Below are 6,427 nucleotides of genomic sequence, written 5' to 3' on the forward strand. Positions count from 1 at the left end.
GTGACATAAGGGAGATAATCCACTCCTAGGTGTGCCGTTATCGCTGTTATGCGCTCAGCGCAGGTAAAGTCCTCAGCAGCGTGTCGAGCATTATGTTTAATTACAACACACCTAGTGGTGGATTATCCCTAACATAACAACATCTCCGCCACAACAGGTGAGGCAAAGAGGGTTTCCTGGCCCGTTTGTAGGACTCTTTGTGTGCGTAAATTTGCGTGTGTGTGCGTGCACGTGCGTGCATGTGTGTGTGCGTGCATGTGTGTGTGCATGTGTGAGTGTGTGTGTGCATGTGTGCATGCCTGGATTGTGTGCATGTGCACGTGCAGGTGTGTGTGTGCGTGCGTGAGTACTTTGTTTAAGGGAGACGAGGTGTGGTCAACACTCGTCTATGAAAACGTCCTGATTGTTGTAGCGGCCAATCGCAGTGGCCCTGAACAGCTGTAGTGGAAGCCCTCCCCACCCCCCCACCCCACCCCACCCCGTGGTGCTGGGGTTGCGTGTGAGCGGAGCGGCAGGCACCTGGATCTCCGCCGTAGCCCCGGGAGGAGTGGTGTTGTTCAGGAGGTTAGTCACCCCGCGCTGCTGCAGCCACCATTACTCAGGCCTTTAATCCGGTGTACAGACAGGGCACACTCCACAGACACACCCTGATGCACCTCAGTGCCAAGGGAGGGGGGAGGGAGGGAGGGGGGAGGGAGGGAGAGGGAGAGAGGGAGGGAGAGAGGGAGAGGGAGAGAGGGAGAGGGAGAGGGAGGGGGGAGGGAGAGGGAGAGAGGGAGGGGAGAGAGGGAGGGAGGGAGGGAGGGAGGGAGGGAGGGAGGGAGGGAGGGAGACAGGGAGAGATTGAGAGGAAGAGAAAGACAGAGGGGGGAGGGAGGGAGGGAGGGGGGAGGCAGCTCACCCTCCTGGTGGGTGACAGTTGACAGCGATGAGAAGCCGCAGAGCGTCTCGATGACCTGTTAGGCTGTGAGGCGGGCGGTAAACCGACACCCCCTACGTGGGACGGCGGAACACGCAGAGCACCATCGCCGTGCCGACGGCCGGCCACAGAGGGAGGGGTTAGGAATCATCACAATGTCTCCTCTCCCTCCGGAGAGAGTCACTGGTGAGAGGTGCGCCGGTCCCGCTGGCTTCCCGCACCGTGCCAGCGCTCACCACCACGTCACGCCCCCTGGGGGCCATCTTTCTAGCACACTCAATTATTTGTTTTGTACATTTATTTGTAGACACAAGAAAGCGGATGTCATATATTTGTCTATTCATCTCTGGCTTTAGGCCCGGGGTCGACCTTTTTGTGTTGACCTTCCCCTCCGCCATGAGCTGAACAAGAGAACTCCGTAAAGGTCTTCCCCAGGCGTTCCCGTCCAAGAACGGAACGTCGGGAATGCTACTCCTAATGAGCTTGATTTGAGAGAGAGAGTCTTTCAGGGACTTTAAGGGTTTAGGGATTTTCATTGCATGTTTTGCATACTGCTTTGCAAACCCTTTGTTAAATAACTCGCCATTGTTGTTGTTCTTCCTGTCATATTTTCCTTCCTCTCACTCCGGGACTGCAAACTGGCGTGCTCAGCTCGGAGGAATGAAGACAGCGAAGACAGTTGTTGTGGTAGACTGGGATTATACTTCAATCGAGGGCCCTGGAATCTCTGAGAACCACTGGAGTCTGCGCCTCATGGACGGGGTTCAATCCAAAGACTTTCTCTCCTTCTTTCTTCTCCGAATTCGACTAAAGCCTTCACGGCCGTCATTAGATCCTCAAAGTTGGCGCCTTGGAGATGGAATGTGTTAAAGGTTCCAATCCCATCTGCCGAGCTCCAACACCTGGCTTATTACCCTTCTTTGGCTCAGGCACTGTCAGACATTTTGGCTTCCCTGCCCTTTAAACCATTTATTTCCCTTCCTTTCCCTTCCCTGGGCCAGGTTATGACCATGCCTGTGTTTTGCTCCCAGAATGCAGTGCGGGAATGGCTCTACGGTGTCTCCAGAGTAACGGACAGGGGTGGAGGTTTAGGAGGAACTAGATGGAAGCCTCATTGCCCAGTTCCCTGTGAAACCCTTTGGTGCTGCAGGGAGTTGTGTACTTCAATGAAAGCTAAAGTTATTTATCTCAAAAGAAAGACACCGTTGGATTTATCCACCTGTGCAGCGCTGCTGAAGAAAACCTCTAGTTAAACTCAAGGCGGGGAACATTAGGAATGTTTAAGGGGAGCTTCAAGGGATGAGAAAGGCCTTTAATACGGTCTTCAGTTACTGGGACTCTATAAAAGCTACTTTTATGAAGTTCTTTAAAGCTTGCATGAGCAAAATGAAGTCTACAGATGGCAAGAAAAAGGGTACAAGACGTTTTAGGCTTAGAACAAATGAAATATCCCTGCTTGCATTTCCCTTGCTAGTGAAACTATACCCAGTCTCCAAATAGCACAGTTCCACCATCAGATATAATGTTTAAAACACTCTTAGAGCGGACAAGAATAGCTCCCCTGCAGTAGGGCCTCGGCCCAGGGTCAGTTGGGTGGAGAGGCTTTCACTTTTGATGAATGTTCCTCATTAATGTAAACGTTAACATGTGTAGCATTTCATCCCATTTGGTTTGAATGATTCTTGTTGTCCTTAATACAAATTGTTGATATTGCTTGTGAACTTCCACTTTGGAGACAAGGAAAGGTATGAGGCTGTGAATGATGTCACCCATCAATGTAACATCGAAGATGATGTCACCCATGTCAGCCATCACTGATGTTGTCTCTCATCGATGTCACTCATCGAAGTATGAACAATGGGAGCATCTTCAAGCGGTTTGAACACAGACAGTATCTCATGGTTTACATATGTTGTCATTGTCTTTGACTAATCTGTCATCTCAGCTGATACTAGCAGAAGGGACAATCCCCTATGCTGGTGATTCTGATTTAGAGGCGAGATGACTCTGGTTGTTAACAAGCTAGACTTCTGTGTCACCATATTTTATCGACTTTTCAAAACTGGTTTTGAAAAGCTCTATGTAAAAAAAAATGGGTATAGAAATGTTCTGCCATCTATAAAGCATAACATGACATACATTAGGACCAGAAGTTAACTTAAAGTCCAGATATTGACTTTCAGAGTCCGGTTCTTGACATAAATGCAGAAATATAAGACAGACGTGAAAACCGTAGTGCGCTGGCCAAATATCAGAATTAGCAAGGGAACATTGGATCGCTGTGCTAGCTTAACACGATCTGATTACCATAGCGTTTATGAGGCACAAGGGCGCATTTATACCCTGCGACCGGTAGCTAAACAAGACGTAAGCTACACAATCACAGCCGCGGTCTCTGGGTCTACAGCCCCAGGAGATTACCGTGGTAACATAATGCAGGTATTTAAGGAAGCAGATCCGACCGTAATGAAGCCGAAACGAAGCCAAGAAATAAGAAACGGAAACATTCCAGATGAGTGAGGAAGTCCGACCTTCCTCATAATAACACACGTTCCCTGGTGAACACAACTCACCACAACATGAAGTCATTAATACACTCTGCTCTAGGGGGGGTGAGCTATTTTCATTGGAAAAGAGAGTGGTCTCATAAAAACAGAGTAGCAACGAGGGACAAACGTTTACATGATGCCTGCCTGCCGATTGCTTTCACTCCGGTTTGTTTTTCAGCGTGTGTCCCATTAGTTGAAGTCATGGTCGTTTGTTGGAAATTCATTGCATAACATTTTAAAGAGGGAGTCAATCACCGGGTCCTCTTCGTCTCCAATCATTCATGGGGGGTGGGGGGGAGGTGGAGGAGGGGGAGGTGGAGTTGGAGGGTGCAGCAGTCCTACTATTTTATAGAAGAGCCTCTGATCCAGCAGTCCTACTAGGTTACATTAGAACCTCTGACCCAGCAGTCCTATTGTGTTACAGCAGAACTTCTGATGCAGCGGTCCTACTGTGTTACAGCAGAACCTCTGATGCAGTGGTCCTACTATGTTACAGCAGAACCTCTGATGCAGCGGTCCTACTGTGTTACAGCAGAGCCCCTGAAACAGAAATTTAACTAAATACAGTAAAGCGTCCCGTTGACTCAGATTTTGAATCTAAAGTCTGATTTGTAAGACTAAGGGTTTCAATGCCTTCGGTCCATTGTCAATACAATTGCGTTAAAAATACCACCTGGGTGGGGAGAAGGATGCAGGGCTAAATTAGGAGGCATTGTGTGGCCATTACCCCACCAAACTAACCAAAATGGCCGCAGGGTGATTACAGTCGGTTGTTGCACTGAAAGGGTATTAGGTGAGGAGGTTTTGGGCTGAGGTTGTCTATATTGTATCAAGACTAAGTTGGACTCAGACAGGGGCTGAATCCTTTGGTTTAAAACCTGCCCTCTCTCAAACCCTGCAATTTGACTTTACCCGGAGATACTCTTTAAAAAAACGCTTGCGGTTCATGCGTCATCTTAACCACCGGCTTCGTTTCCATGACAACCCACAGAACGTTGATGTAGCAAAACGTGGCGTGGCCGGACTGGGGGGCCGGCTGCGACGCTGCGTCTGCCGCTCTCTCCCACGCCCGGTGTGTTGCGTCAACAGAACGGCGTGGGGGGCGTGGGGGCGTCACGTGTTAGCTCCTGCGGGGAGTACTGAGAAAGTGACGCAGGCCTTTTCGAAAAAAGTGTCCGTTTTCTGAGAACGCTGAATGTCATCCAGGTTTGCCAAACACCCGATAAACATAAACTTCAGCCATCCAAGCGGGTAGGTCATGATAAATGGAGCGCACAATTTAAAAACGTGATTATTATTTTTTTTACCCTTAATGAAAGACTGAGATGCCAGGAAGGTATGTGAGATAGAGGGGAGGACATTACAATTACAATTAGGGCAATTAGCAGACGCTTTTTAATCCAAAGCGACTTACATCGTTTTTAATGCACACATTGACATACCGACGGCAGAGTCAACCATGCGAACCAGCAAGCTCGTCAGGAGCAGTGAGGGTTAAGTGTCTTGCTCAGGGACACATCAAAAATCAGCTAGGAGAAGCTGGGGATTGAACTAGCAACCTTTAGTTTGCTCAGGGACACATCAACTCAGGGACACATCAACAATCAGCTAGGAGGAGCTGGGGATTGAACTAGCAACCTTTCGGTTACAAGACAACTGCTCTACCTCCTGAGCTAATCCGACATGCCTCAAAGGACCATTGGCAGGAATCAAAATCCCGGGTTGCTGCTATCAGGACTGTGCCTTAATGCTACGCACCCTAGCCGGTGAGCCACCAGAGCGTCCCGGACTTCTATCATATTTAATATCAGTAGGAGAGCAGTTTGGCGTTCACATCCCCGAGGCCTTCGAGGTTCGTCGTTCGAGTTCCTGACCCAGTCAGGACTCGCTGTTTGAATGTGACCTGGTGTGTAGAGGGACAACGCTTTTTGCGTTACACACACACAGCCTTCAAACCATAACATCAAACTCTTGCTGAAAACACGGAGAACCGAATGGTTGCCTGAACCAGTCACGGTTCTGTCCATGTCCTGTCCCATGGTCAGGAAACCTCTGTCTTCGCATGTTGCTACGGCTGGATTCTACGGCGCCCTATTCGGTTGTCGCTTGACGGTTGTCGGTTCTCAGCCCTTAAACCAAATTTATACCCGTGTCTCAAACTGCCGCCGTTGGGTCGCGACATCACTGGCGTCAGAAGGAATCTGGCCCTGACCCCATCGTGTTTTAATATCGCCTCACACATCTGATCCCAGAGCAGTAAAACTGAATGAGCTCTGGGGGAGCTAGGCCTTTGCTCAAGGGTATTCCAGGGGCAGTTGTTGGAATCAAACCTGATATAGGTAAAGCCTCATGCTGACCCGCAGTGGAGACTTTGTGTCGTAGAAGTCATAGAAAGTAAGGTTACCTACAAGTCTCTATCTCTCTCTCTCTCTCTCTCTCTCTCTCTCACATACTCTCTCTCACACATACTCTCTCTCTTTCCCTCCCCCTCGTTCGGTCTCACTCTCGTATACTCTCTCTCTCTCTCTCTCTCTCTCTCTCTCTCTCTCTCTCTCTCTCTCTCTCTCTCTCTCTCTCTCTCTCTCTCTCTCTCTCTCTCTCTCTCTCTCTCTCTCTCTCCCCTCCCCTGCCCGGTGTGTTTAAATCCGGCCTCCGTGTGTAGGTGCATATGTGAATTGGTGTCATGTGTCTACAGAACCGGTCTAATAGAGACACAGTGACCCAGCGGTGAGCTCACGTCTCGCTAAACAATGCGCTCTTTGTCCAGCTGCCTTTAGCTTCCAGAGTTAAGACGTTTGCCGGCGATAATGAGTGCGCTGTTAAACCGTGGCAGGCTAGGAGCGCCGACAGGAACGACTAGAACGATAACAACCCTGGTCCTGTATGGAGACGTGAAGCTTTCATGTACTAGTGAGTGGCGGCATGTGGCTCAGCAGGTAGAGCGGGTCGGCTGGTAACC

Source organism: Gadus chalcogrammus, chromosome 4 (assembly GCF_026213295.1).
Source record: "Gadus chalcogrammus isolate NIFS_2021 chromosome 4, NIFS_Gcha_1.0, whole genome shotgun sequence".
Classification (NCBI taxonomy): domain Eukaryota; kingdom Metazoa; phylum Chordata; class Actinopteri; order Gadiformes; family Gadidae; genus Gadus; species Gadus chalcogrammus.